The sequence below is a fragment of the Canis lupus genome, chromosome 22 (assembly GCF_011100685.1).
Source record: "Canis lupus familiaris isolate Mischka breed German Shepherd chromosome 22, alternate assembly UU_Cfam_GSD_1.0, whole genome shotgun sequence".
Lineage (NCBI taxonomy): Eukaryota > Metazoa > Chordata > Mammalia > Carnivora > Canidae > Canis > Canis lupus.
This window is the reverse complement of record NC_049243.1, coordinates 41,961,326-41,976,607: the sequence shown is the minus strand read 5'-3', so window position 1 is coordinate 41,976,607 and position 15,282 is coordinate 41,961,326. Positions and strand designations below refer to the sequence as shown.

Sequence of the window (15,282 nt, the reverse complement as noted above, 5' to 3'; positions counted from 1 at the left end):
GTGTCAAATATTGTGATACTAGATATGTATTGACTATAGTCATTGTAATACATAATCAGTCTTCCATTGGCCTATATTGTTTTCACCATTATATCATACATTGATTTGTACTTTTAGTTCGACAAAATGATCCTACTTTAGATATGAACTCCTTCTAATGAATAAAGTGTATGTAAAGTAATATCATTTATCATTCATACATGTACAATTTCAAATTTACACACTCCCTCTTTTCAGGGTGCCAGTTTCTAGCTGCAAACTCAAGGAAGGTGGGGGGATTGAATTTTTTTTTTAAGCTTTTATTCATTCATTCATTCATTCATTCATGAGAGAGACAGGGAGAGAGAGAGAGAGAGAGAGGCAGAGACACAGGCAGAGGGAGAAGCAGGCTCCATGCAGGGAGCCTGATGTGTGACTCAATCTCAGGACTCCAGGATCACGTTCTGGAGTCGAAGGCAGGTGCTAAATCACTGAGCCACCCAGGGATCCCCTGTATGTTTTTAAAAAGGTGATTCACATGGTCTCAAGCTAAAGGTGAGTGCCTTGCAATTTCTTCCTTCAGAGACAACTGTAAATTCGATGGATTTTAAAGGCAAGATTACAGCATAGCAAAATATGTACAAGGAAAATGCTGTCAATATATCATTTTGTTAGCATGCTTAAGATTTCACAATCACTCTATATCCAGACCACAAGGATTACAATAGTTATTAAATCATGAATAAAAAAGTGAGAAGTTAAAGAGGGAAATTAACTTACAGGGAAATAGGACAAGCAATTACAGAATGGTCATGTAAGTGGTTTAGGTAGGAAACACTAGTATTTCATAAGAGACCTAATATGGGATAAAGGGGTTGTCAAAGTGCTTCAGGGGACACTGCTGAGGATAGATTGCTATCTTAGAAATGGAGCCTAAACCATGCGAGTGCACTTGCCCTCAGGAGCATGGCTGGGCATCGATTGCTTGGAAGGGGTCAGAAAAAGATGAAGTTCTTATATATAATCTCCCAGTTACCTAAGATGGGATCATTTCCTTTCACAGATGAGAATACAGGGGAGACAAAACTTAAGTTATCAGTGGGACAGAACTAGAACTAGACAGAACTAGAGTATAGTCTAGCAGTGATTTACCTCCGATCAAAAACTAAAGTCTAGGTTTCATATTACCTCACATTACCCTCACAAAGACAACTAGAGATAATCCTGAGAAAGGTGGATGAGGTCATATTATGGGTCATCTTGAATGCCCTGTAAGAATTTGCATTTTAACCTCAAAGTAATGTGGAGTCACTGAAGGTATACAAATTTGGAAGTATCAAATAAATTGCCTTTATTAAGTACCAAAGGTCAAAAGAAAAGTGTGTTCTTTTCCAAGCTTCCTTTTCTTTAGTTAGGTGACATAAAGACTTTTTCATGGTCTTTCTGGAACTAAATATATAACTTAGTTCCTGAGGCATTTATTATCCTCTGTTTTGAATCCTGATTAAACTACTAACTTGTATGACTTCGGGTAAATTGCCCCAGTGTGCTTTAAAATGTGAATAAATACTTATTTTAAGAATGTTGTGCAGAGATGAGATAAGCTAGTATGTGTAGAGCACTTGACATATTCACATGTTTTTTGTACTATATGGTGCAGGTTTTGCTATTTTTGTCAATGTTATAACACTCAGTACAGTTATCTTGTTACAGTTCAAAAAAGGATATCAAACACCTAAAAGAAGTGTAATAGTGAAAGAAGAATTCTGGCATATAGGGTAAGGAATTCCAGTAATAGCCATTAACAAATGCTAACAACATCGTACCTCTACTGTTTGGATTGCCATAACCTAGGACAGCTACTATAAAAATAATGAGTTTAAGGTTTTTAATGGGAGACACATGAATTATTCAACAGTCCTCTTCAAATCCCTATTTTTAGCGTTGGCAAGTACTGGTATCATACGGTTTGTGTTCAGGTAGTATGGATCAACAAAATGTTAACAAAAAGTAACAGATGTTTTTGGTTAAGTTGTGCAATCAAGAGAACTGGAACTGATGTGCATCTTCTACAAATCTCAAAATTTGTATATTACATTTTAAAAATTAACAGAAATATACCCTAAAACAGTACATGTCATTTCTGATTTTATAAAGATCATCTTGACAATGGCAACAAAAATATGTCTAGTGTGTTTTGGAAGCATGAAGTAGGGAGACCCAAATGTAAGTCAGGGAAGACTCCTTAGAGACAATCTGGCAGCTTCCAATGTAGCAGTAAAAACGAGATGTAGAATACGTATATATCGATACAGCAAGATCATGAGTCAAAGCCTTAAAAAAAAAAAAAAAGCATTCTATTAACAGTAATCTATACTTTTAGGGTTTTAATGTGACTGGAATAAAATATTTATAATGAGCTCTTCCTCACTAGAGTTCGTACCTAAGATGTGCTTATTCAAAATGGAACAGTGATGTGTAATTGAAGACTTATTCTCTTTACTTATTAAAATACATAAAATAAGAACACTGGACATTGTAGATTTGAAGGAATGGGAAATGAACAAAGCAAAGGAAGGGACTGTGAGGACAAATGAGCCAGTTGCCAAACTTTCAGAAAGTAAGAGGATTTAGGAAACACCATTATTTGCATACAAACATCCATTCCTCATTACTGTAAAATAGATTTAACCCCAATTTTGTTCAGGTAATAATATATTCAGGAGAGGTAGGTTTCTCTAACACTCCAGAGAATCAATCAGTCAGTCAAAACTGATCCAAGTATTCATGTTTAAACTAATTACTTCCAGTAACTGTTTTAGGAGTGGGTATATTACCCTGTCCTGATAAATGAAACTTAAGGGCAATTCTGCTGGGAGAATGGGGTATATGGCTTCCATAAAAAAAGTTTCCCCCTAGTAAGGGAGACATGAAAAGAAACTGCATCTTATTCCTTCAGATGGGGTCATAAAAGGACAAGATAACTAGAGATGCTATAGTCCTCATGTGACCAAGAGCTTAGAAAAAAGATTTGGCCATGAGCCTGGGTAAAATGGACCCCCCCCCCCCCCCAAGATTCACCATTGCTGGATTATCCCACCTTTACCAAGGTTGTATTAAGTTCCTGGTAAGCTATACTCAGAAGGAGTGAAAAGTTTATAAAGACCTCTCAAGCCATATTAAGAAGTTTAAATTGTTATATCCATACAGGAATCATCAATTAGTTTAAATGCATCAAGTGATATGGTCAAGGTTGCACTGTAGGACAGGGCAAATGGGGACTAGAAAGGATTAGAAAGGGACAAGACTCGTATCAAGAAAAACAGAAAAGACAGACTTATAAAACATCCCCCAAAATACTCAAATTAAAAAATGGGCAAAGGCATTAACAGACATTTCCTCAAAGATGACATAGAGATGGTCAACAGACACGTAAAAAAGACGATCATCACTTATCAGAGAAATGCAAATCTAAACTACACTATCACTTCACACTTGGCAGAATGGCTAAAATTAACACCACAAGAAAAAGGTGTTAGTGAGGATGTGGAAAAAAAGAACACTTGTGCACTGATGGTGGGAATGCAAACTGCAGCTTCTGTGAAAAATGGTACAGAGGTTCCTCACAAAGTTAAAAATAGAGCTACTCTACAATCCAGCAAGTGCACTACTGAGTATTTACCCAAGGAATACAAAAACAATTCAAAGAGATATATGCACTTCTATGTTTACAGCTGTATTTTCAATAGTCAAGATATGGAAGCAATCTAAGTCTTCATTGATTGAATAATGGATAAAGAAGATGTGATACACTCAATATTCAGCGATGAAAAAGAATGGGATCTTGCTATTTGCAACATGGATGGAGCTAGAGAGTATAATATATGCTAAGTGAAATAAGTCAGAGAAATACCATAGGATTTCACTTATATGGAATTTAAGAAACAAGTGAGCAAGTTGGGAGGGGGAGACAAACCAAGAAACAGACTCAATTATAGAGAACACACCAATGGTAACCAGAGGGGTAGTAGGTAAGGAGATGGGTCATATAGGTGATAGGGATTTACAAGGGCACTTGTGGTGATGCATGGAAATGTTGAAGCACTATTATACACCTAAAATTAATATAAGTTAACTGGAATTTAAAAAGAAAAACCAGCAAATAGTTATTGTAGTCAAATCAGGATGGGGTGGGAGAGGGAATTTCATAGAAAGTTTTAATAGTAGCATTCAGAAGCAATTTGTGTTATTACAAATAAAGATGGAGTTAAAAATTATACTTCATATTTAAATATTTTGATTTTCTGGAAGTGCTTAAAATTAGCATTCCTTAAAAACCCTACAAAAAATACAACTTCCTTTATTTTTATCTAAGATAAACAAATTATTGCAATCAAAATTTAGAAGTCACTGTTTTAAGATGTATTTTTACCAATAAAGCACAGCATGCTGTACTGAATGCAGAGACACAGACCAAATTAAAATTTTGTAGAATGGATTGGTTACTTTGTCATTATATGTAGACTGAAGGGAAAGTTTTTTTTCTTAGAATTACCTGCACTGGAACAGGATTTTTAAAGTATTGACTTTTAATTAGATAATGCATCTGGATTTATGCTCTGATAACAATATTTAGAATTCATACCAATGAAATACCATTAAAATATTTAGCAACAATACTGAGATAATTGTGTTTACTTCAAAGTGTTCTCATTTTAATATGTGAAAATTACACTTTCATACATTTTTTATACTTTCTTTAGCGTGCAATAAAGAGTTCCATTTATATGCTAAAAAAGTCATACTTTTTGGTGCTAAATAAAAAAGTTGGATCTTGGATGCCTAAATCAGTGGAGGTTTTAGTTACTGTTTAAAATTAAGTGTTCCTCATTTAAGATGTTTTAGATTTAAAATACAGCATCAGAAGCTTATTAGAACATATTTACTTTAGCTTTTTTTCTGCCACTGGATGTCACCGAGTAAGCATCCTTAAAGTCTCCCCTCCCACCGCCGTTATGTCTAAGTCAGAGTCTCCCAAAGAGCCCGAGCAGCTGCAGAAGCTCTTCATTGGAGGTTTGAGCTTCGAAACAACCGATGAGAGTCCAAGGAGCTATTTTGAGCAATGGGGGGGACATTTTCGGACCATGTGGTAATGAGAGACCCCAACACCAAGCGCTCCAGAGGCTTTGGGTTTGTCACGTAGGCCACCGTGGAGGAGGTGGACGCGGCCAGGAACGCTCGGCTGCACAAGGTGGATGGAAGAGTCGTGGAACCAAAGAGGGTTGTCTCCCGAGAAGATTCTCAAAGACCCAGTGTCCACTTAACTGTGAAAAAGATTTTTGTTGGTGGCATTAAAGAAGACACTGAAGAACATCATCTAAGAGATTATTTTGAACAGTATAGGAAAATTGAAGTGATTGAGATCATGACTGATGGAGGCAGTGGCAAAAAGAGAGGTTTTTCTTTTGTGACCTTTGACGACCACGACTCTGTAGACAAGATTATCATTCAAAAATACCATAATAAAAAAAAAAAATACCATACTGTGAATGGCCACAACTGTGAAGTAAGGAAAGCCCTATCAAAGCAAGAGATGGCTAGTGCTTCATCCAGCCAGAGAGGCTAAAGTGGTTCTGGAAACTTTGGTGGTGGTCGTGGAGGTGGTTTTGGTGGGAATGACAACTTTGGTCATGGAGGGAACTTCAGTGGTTGAGATGGCTTCGGTGGCAGTCTAGGTGGTGGTGGATATGGTGGCAGTGGGGATGGCTATAATGGATTTGGTAATGACGGTGGTTATGGAGGAGGCAGCCCTGGTTACTCTGGAGGAAGCAGAGGCTATGGAAGTGGTGGACAGGGTTATGGAAACCAGGGCAGTGGCTATGGCGGGAGTGGCAGCTATGACATCTATAACAACGGAGGAGGCGGAGGCGGAGCCGGCTATGGCGGTGGTAGTGGAAGCAACTTTGGAGGTGGCGGAAGCTATAACGATTTTGGCAATTACAACAATCAATCCTCAAATTTTGGACCCATGAAAGGAGGAAATTTTGGAGGCAGAAACTCTGGCCCCTATGGTGGTGGAGGCCAATACTTTGCCAAACCACGAAACCAAGGTAGCTATGGCGGTTCCAGCAGCAGCAGCAGCTATGGCAGTGGCAGAAGGTTTTAATTACTGCCAGGAAACAAAGCTTAGCAGGAGAGGAGAGCCAGAGAAGTGACAGGGAAGCTACAGGTTACAACAGATTTGTGAACTCAGCCAAGCACAGTGATGGCAGGGCCTAGCTGCTACAAATTGCTACATGTTTTAGACAATACTCATGTGTATGGGCAAAAAACTCCAGGACTGTATTTGTGACTAATTGTATAACAGGTTATTTTAGTTCCTGTTCTGTGGAAAGTATAAAGCATTCCAACAAAGGGTTTTAATGTAGATTTTTTTTTTTTTGCACCCATGCTGTTGATTGCTAAATGTAATAGCCTGATCATGACGCTGAATAAATGTGTCTTTAAAAAAAAAAAAAAAAGAAAGAAAGAACATATTTACTTTAATACCTATCAACATAGGGGAATTTACAGGAGGTGGACAGAACTCAGTGGTATACTTGCAATCAGAAGGATCCTGAATATAGAGAAACCACCATCAGGCAACAAAATATTTAAGAATGACAAGTTAAGAGCATCTTGTATTAAGCTGATTTTCTAATGTCAGTTTAATAAAATGTCTTGTTAACAGATATCCAATCAAGATTTATCCCCATTTGTCTCCCAGTTGAGTATATATATCAGACCATGTAACTTTATTGGATTGTATAAGCAGTCCTGTGCATTTGTGCATGCATGCGGTTGCATGTACACATTTGTATATTTGCACATGTGTCAGACTTTTCTATACCCAGTACTGTGGTAGCAATGAAGCATAAAGAATAAGGGTAGACATAGGCTCTAAACTCTTAGGGTAGAGGCCAGCAGAGAATATGGATACTAAACAAAGTTAGGGTTACAAATATGATAGAGATATATGGAGCTAAGAGTTTTAGGAGGATACTTTTTCTGAGATAAGTCTTTACTGATAAAGTTTAAGGATTACTGGAACAAACCAGAAAAAATAGGTGTATGGGAGTGGTGGAAATAGGATAGGATGCTGCATGTAGAGCACATAGTATTGTCATCCATGTAGTATCTTTGAGGAACAAACAATTTGAGCCTGGTTATCATCTTTAGATTGAAGAGAATTCTGGAGAATGAGAAGTAGAGATAAGCCACATCTGGAATGCTAAGTCCACTGTGAGCAATGTTAATGGAGTTTGGTCTTGTTTTAAGGGCACTGAAAAGCCTTTGATTATATGTAGAAAGAGACACTCATATCTATATTTTAAAAACTGTTGATTGTGATGTAGAGAGTAGACTGGAAAGGAGATTGGATAAATGAGGCATTAGCTAAGAGCTGCTGTAGAAGTTTAGGAAGATGATGACTTAGACTGGGTCATTGATCATGGGCATTGATTAAAGTAGTTGGATTCAAGAGCCTTTTAGGAGAATCAAAGGATTTCGAGTAACTTTAATTAGCCTCTATAAAAGAATCTTGGTGCCAGTGTTTCTACCTGAGCTTTATCATTTTCTACCTATGAAGAATAGGCAGATGGCCTTCTTTATCTGAATAATGAAGATAAACATACTGCCTTATTAATTTGCTATCAGTCTTGAAGGTGATCACTATAAGGAATTTAGGGTAGTCCCAAACAATGTGGTAAGTGCTTTAAAATATTAGGATTTTCTACATGTCATTGATTAGATTTTGGAAAGGAAAGCAAGAGCCTTCCAGGTTTACTGGATAGGCAGTGTATGGAATATTTTATTATACTGGAATGGGAAGCATTAGAGAAGTGATCTTTTGCAGGGAAGGTCAATGAAATTCAATGATGGTGAACTTTGATACATCAGATCTCCAGTGGAATGTCAAACAATATGTAGGACACAGGAATTTATGATGCAGAGTAGAAATCAGCAACACATAGTAGGCATTTATCAGCACACATTTTTATATGAAGGATGAGGGGTTAAGCATACACATTAGATCACACCTGGATACAAACCCCAACTCTGTTAACTTCTTAGTTGTCTTGGGAAAAATTTTGAGGCCCAGTGCTCTTATTTTCAAGAACTGATTAGGATACCTTCACATTATATGAAACTATATGCACCAACTAGTCCGAGATAATGAGCTTCCAGGGATTTTGCCTATTTGTCCTTGGCCCAAAGGCTTCTGCAATCATTGAACACTGCATGAATGCTAGCCAGTCACCTGCAAGCAGAGCTTAACAATGCTTTGCCTCATGTATCAACCATGTGGCCTTGTTTCCTGCCCCAGGAAGGCAGGCTTATTGAGGTTTGATATAGCAAGACCCGCTTACATACACAACTAAAAGATGGAAGGGAATTTTATTTTTCCTTCTACCTATTCTGAAAATTAGTTGTCTTCTTCTCCAGATAACCTATCTTGGAAAGAAGCTGTCTTCTCAAAAGACAGTCTGGCAATATCATACAGTCTTAGATACCAAACAGTGACCAGGTAAGTAACAACCTATTAGATTTGTTTCCCTTCCTTGTCTACCTCACCATTTTATGTGCTTGCTTTCTGCAATTCACATAAGAACATAAAACTTTTCCTTGGACTTTGGTTCCTTGGCAATCTAGGCATGGTATTTTCCCCCTATGTAACCCTAGCACAGGGTAATGTCACTAGGTGACTTATTTAATGGGAATAAGGGATGTCCTTGTTGGTATTACATGGGCAGAGATAACTGTACTGCCATTGTAATTGCTAAGACTTACTAGTGCTAGTTCTGGTTCAAGATGGTGACATAGGAGAATCCTGAAATTTTCTCCTCCCATGGGCACACCAAATCTACAGCTAGAGAGGAAATCAATTTCTTCTGAAAGAAATTCATTAATAAACTGAGCTACTAGGCAAATGAAGTGGGGAAAAGTAGGAGAGGCTAAGGCAAAATCTCACAGTAAACCATATCCCTGGCATGCCAGGCCATAATTGGGAGGGAACTCAACTCCAGACTTCTCCTTAGGAGAGAAAATTTGTTTTGTTTTGTTTTGTTTTGTTTTTTTTAAATTTTTTTTTATTTATTTATGATAGTCACAGAGAGAGAGAGAGAGAGGCAGAGACATAGGCAGAGGGAGAAGCAGGCTCCATGCACCGGGAGCCCGACATGGGATTCGATCCCGGGTCTCCAGGATCATGCCCTGGGCCAAAGGCAGGCGCTAAACCACTGCGCCACCCAGGGATCCCTAGGAGAGAAAATTTGAACCACACATCTGGCACCACAACATTTAAGACTTATACCTGTAATAGAATATTACTCAGCCATCAAAAATGAAATATTGCTATTTGCCGTGATGTGGATGGAATTAGAGGGTATTATGCTAAGCTAAATAAGTCAATCAGAGACAGACAACCATATGATTTCACTCATTTGTGGAATTTAAGAAACAGAGGATCTGCCTTCCTCTGCCTTGCTCTAGGTCACCAGTATCTTCTGAAAAATAGATATTCCAGTTTTTGCAGCTGGACAAAAACTGGACACAATTTGATCACCCAGCTCTGTTAGCCAAGTGGGGCTTACATCTGTGGGCCCCCCAGGACTGCATCAAAATGGAGGAACAGTTCTCAACTGGTCACCCACCCCCAGGGCACAGCACAGACACAGCAGATTGAAATATGCCCTAATTCTATCAAAAAGGCTTATTAGCTTACTTTCAGAGCTGTGGTCTGATGGTCAGACTTATAAATACACCTCAAGGGACACCTGGGTGGCTGAGCAGTTGAGCATCTGCCTTCAGCTCAGGGCGTGATCCCGGAGTCCTGGGATTGAGTCCCACATCGGGTTCTTTGTGTGGAGCTTGCTTCTCCCTCTGCCTGTCTCTACCTCTCTCTCTGTGTCTTTCATGAATAAATAAAATCTTAAAAAAATAAATAAATACATCTCAAAAGAGACTAAACTCTCCAGAGATTAGAGACACCAAAAGTATCACCTTCGAAAGTCTCTGCCCTGCCACAGGTTAGTGTTTGAGAAAGTCACATGCATACACATCAGGCACTCTAGCTTTTGTGGCTGCTGCCCAAAGGACACAACCTCTAATAATCTGGCTCTGGTGTCTATCCATAAGCCAGGTTTATGTTCACAGGTTCAATGGGATGGAGAGAAACAGTTAGGGCTATCACACCAGGATTTCAAGCATAGGCAGCAAACATACCCTATCAACCAGTCTTCCTCTGAAAGAGGTATATTTGCATACTTTAAGAGCTACTGCCTGAATGTATAGAGTTCAGATGGAGGTCCTCCCCTTTGGGACATTGACTGGTACTGGCACACACTCAACTACTGGGAGACACTAAGAATAAAGTGGACTTATTAGACAATAAAGGTTTGAGAGCCAACTGAGAGCTAGGACAGAATTGACCAATAAGGTCCATCCTTCATATGGCCTCTCCTTCAAGACTGGGAGACAGGACTATTTTATCTGATATATAGAAACCAACACAGTCCAGCAAAATGAAGAGGAATATGTTCCAAATAAAGAGAACAAGATTGAAATCTAAGAAAAAGACCTTAATGAAATGTAGAGAAGTGACTTACCTAATAGAATTGATGCTCATCATGCTCAGGTAGAAAAGAATTAACAAGAAGAGGTAAGTATCAAATAGAAATCCCAGACTGAATAAATACTTTTGAGAAATTAAACTAAATGCAGCAGGGAAAAAAAGGATCCATGAACTCAAACACAGGGCAGTGATACTCCATCCAGAGTATCTATACTTTTCTCTTGAAGTTGGCTTAAGGGATTTATGTGACAACATCAAGCAGAACATTTGTATTATAGAGTTCCCTGAGGGAGAAGACAAAGGGGCAAAAAATGAAGGGAGATTTTGGAAATTATTTAATCTGAAGAAACAGACATCCAGATACTGGAAGGCCAGAAAGTTCCCAACAAGATGAACCCAAAAATATCCACACAAAGACACATCATCATTGAAAGTCTCAAAAGGTAAAGACAAGGAATCTTAAAAGCATCAAGAGAAAAACTTGATACATACAAAAGAACCCCCATAAGTCTATTGGATTTTTCAGGGAAACTGCAGTCCCAGAAGAGTGACACAGTGTATTCAAATGCTGAAAGAAATTGCCAGCCATGAATTCCCAGCAAACTTGTCCTTCAGAATTAAGACTGTTTTCCAGACAAGGATAAGTTAGAGTTTACCATTAGACCGACCTTTTTTTTTTTTTTTAATATTTTATTTATTTATGACAGATACAGAGAGAGAGAGAGAGAGGCAGAGACACAGGCAGAGGGAGAAGCAGGCTCCATGCACCGGAAGCCCGATGTGGGATTCGATCCCGGGTCTCCAGGATCATGCCCTGGGCCAAAGGCAGGCACCAAACCGCTGCACCACCCAGGGATCCCTAGACCGACCTTTTAAGAAATGTTAGAAGGACTTTGTTGAGCTGAAAAGAGCACTAATTGAAACAAAAATTATAATCCTTAGTTTTAGAATAATGTTGTAAGTGCAGTGGGTTAATCACTTACAAAGCTACCATGAAAGATGACAATAGCAAAAATAACTACAGCTGTAATAGTTGGTTAATGGATACACAAGATAAAAATCTGTAAATTGTGACATCAAAAATATCAAATATGGGAGACATCCATAAAAATATAGATGTTTATAATGCATTTAAACTTAAATATAGTTATATACAAGTTGTTTCACATAAGCCTCATGGTAACCACACATCAAAACCCATAGTGGATAGGTGAGTGGTAAAGGAATTCAAGTATACCACTACAGAAAATTAGCAAATCACAAAGGCAGAGTAAGAACCAGAAAGGAACAAAGGAATTATAAAACAGCCAGAGTATAATAGCAATAATTCAGTACTTACTGCTTTAAATGTAAGTGGATTAAGTTCTTCAATCAAAAGACAATGGCTGAATGTATTAAAAAAAATAAGATTTATCTATATGCTGTCTAGGAGACTCCATTCAGGTGGGAAGTACAGAGAATGAAAAGTTAATTTATGGAAAAAGATAACCATGCAAAGGGATAAAGAACATTGGGGTAGCTATACTTATATCAGAAAAAAAAAAAAAAAAACCTTTAAAACAAAGACTATAATCAGAGACAAAGTCATTATCCTGATAATGGAATCAATCCGCATGATGACATTTCTAGGTATTTATATACTCAAAAGAAGCACCTAGATTTATAAAGCAAATATTAATACATCTAACAGGAGAAATAGACAAGAGTAGGGGACTTATATAACTCAAATCAGTGGATAGATCATCCAGACAAAAGGAATAAGGAAATATTGGCCTTAAATGGCATGTGAAATTAGAGGACCTTAACAGACAGGCACAGAACATTCCAGCCAAAAATACATTCTTCTTAAGTGCACATTGGCCATTCTCCAGGACAGAAATGTTAGTCCACAAAACAAGTCAATAAATTTAAGACATAAATATATCAGGCATCTTTTCTAATCATAATGGTATGAAACTAAACATTACCTGTACATTTTTGGGTTTGATACTACCAGAAAATGCAACGAAGTAAAGGGGGAAAAAGGTAGGATTACATCAAATCAAAAAGTTTCAAAGCAAAGGAAGTCAAGAAATTTGAAAGGCAACTGCCAAAATGGGAGCAAATACCTGCAAATCTTGTATCTAATACCCAAAATATATAAAGAACTCCTACAACTAAAGAATACAATTAAAAAATGAGAAGATCTGAATAGACATTTTTCCCAAGGCAATATAGAGATGGCAAACCGGTGTGTGAGATGATGCTCAACATCACTAAACAGGGAAATGCAATCATAACTGCAGTGAAATCACTGTTAGCATGGCTATTATCAGAAAACAAACGTTGGGGGATCCCTGGGTAGCTCAGCGATTTAGCACCTGCCTTCGGCAGAGGGTGTGATCCTGGAGTCCCAGGATTGAGTCCTTGCATGGAGCCTGCTTCTACCTCTGCCTGTGTCTCTGCCTCTCTCTCACTCTCTCTGACTGAATAAATAAATAAATCTTTAAAAAAAATAAAAATTAAAAAAAACTAGTCCTAGGGATGTAATGTAGAGCATGGTGACTATATAGTTAATATCATTTGTATAACAAAAAAATACTTACATGCTTGCTTCAGCAGCACCATATACTAAAAAGTTACTTAGATCTGAAAATCATCACAAGAAAATAAGCGAGTAATGAAGGATGTTAACTAGAATTATGATGACCCTTTAGCAATATGTACAAATCATGTTATATATCTGAAACTAATATAATGTTATCTCTCAATTGTAGCTCAATTATTTTTTTTAAAACACAATACCTTCCTGTGTGCTTAAACATGCCACAACAAAGAAAACGAAAACCACACAGCTATGTTTACATAGTGCCCTGTTGATTGTATCAAAAAGACCACGTAGCTTTTCTGCCCATGAATGTGGCTGAGTAAGTACCATTAAAGTTTCCCCTCCCACCACAGTCCTATCTAAGTCTCCCAGAAAACCTGAGCAGCTGTGAAAGGTTTGAGCTTTGAAACAACTGATGAGAGTCTGAGGAGCCAGTTTGAGCAATGAGGAACCCTCACAGACCGTGTGGTAATGAGAGATCCAAATACCAAGAGCTCCAGAGGCTTTGGATTTGTCACATATGCCACGGTGGAGGAGGTGGATACAGCCATGAATGCAAGGCCACACAGAGTGGACGGAAGAGTTGTGGCACCAAAGAGGGAGCTCTCAAAAGAAGATTCTCAAAGACCTGGTGCCCACTTCATTGTGAAAAAGATTTGTGTCAGTGGCATTAAAGACCACTGAAGATCATCTAGGAGATTATTTTGAACACTACGGGAAAACTGAAGCGATTAAAACCATGACTGATGAGGGTGGTGGCAAGTACGAATGTTCTGTAGTATTTGATGACCATGCCTCCAGAGACAAAATACCTTCAAAATACCACACTGTGAATGGCCACCACTGTGAAGCTATGAAGGGAGGTAAGCCCTATCTAAGTAAGAGATGGGTAGTGCCTCATCCAGCCAAACAGGTCAACAAAGTGGTTCTGGAAACTTTAAATGCTGGTCATGGAGACAGTTTTGGTGGGAATGACAACTTTGGTCCTGGAGGAAACTTCAGTGGCTGAGGTGGCTATGGTGGCCATCAAGGTGGCAGTAGCTATGGTGGCAGCAGGGATGGCTTTAACAGATTTGGTAATGACAGAAGCAATTTGAGGTGGCGGAAGCTATGATGATTTTGGCAATTACATCAGTCAATCTTCAAATTTTGGAGCCATGAAAGGAGGAAATTCTGGATGCAGCAGCTTAGGCCCCTATGATGGTGAAGGCCAACACTCTGCAAACCCACAAAACCAAGGTGGCCATGGTGGTTTCAGCAGCAGTGGCAGTATGTTTCCATTGCTGCCTGGAAACAAAGCTCAGTGGGAGAGAAGAGAAGAGCCAGAGGAGTGACAGGGAAGGTTACAATAGATTTGTGTACTCAGCCAAGCACAGTGGTGGCAGGGCCCGGGGGCTACAAAGATATCACACTTTAGATAATACTTGTGCTTGGGCAAAAAACAGGACTCCATTTGTGAAAATTGTATAAAATGTCATTTTAGTTTCTGTACTGTGGAAAGTATGAAGCATTCCAAATAAAGGGTTTTAATGTAGATTTTTTTTTTGCATCCATACTATTGATTGCTCGATATGATAGTCTGATGATGACACCAAATAAGTGGGTCTTAAAAGGAGGAGGGGGCAAGTTGAGTCTATATTTTAATGGTTATATTTTGTCCTATACTCCTTGAGTATACAAAGAAGTATACAATTTTGAACCTAGCACAGAAACTCTTATCAAGAGCATGAAGCAGTTATGTACTTAATGTTGAGGTGGCTTTAATTTTTTTTTTAATTTGCAATTCTGAGCATGATTTTAAGTCAGTTCATACACACACACACACACACACACGTGGCTTTAATTTTTTTTTTAATTTGCAATTCTGAGCATGATTTTAAGTCAGTTCATACACACACACACACACACACACACACACATATATGCTGATGTACAAGCTAGGAAAGGACTTAATTTTTGCAATTCAGTATTATAATAGTCATATCTTTTCCCTAAAATTCCAACTAGATATTTCTACGTGGAGAATACTGTCATTATGTTGGGTTTCCAGGAAGCTTTGTTACAGGTCTTTAATCTTATGTGATAAGCTTTTTTATTTTGAGAA

At 38.2% G+C, this 15,282-nt stretch overlaps 2 pseudogenes; both read left to right on the top strand.

The window, feature by feature from the left end:
* The first annotated feature begins 4,994 nt into the window (after nucleotides 1-4,994).
* On the top strand, nucleotides 4,995-6,145 carry LOC119877393 (annotated as a pseudogene).
* Nucleotides 6,146-12,207: 6,062 nt separating this feature from the next.
* Nucleotides 12,208-14,512, top strand: LOC119877396 (annotated as a pseudogene).
* The last annotated feature ends 770 nt before the right edge of the window (nucleotides 14,513-15,282 follow it).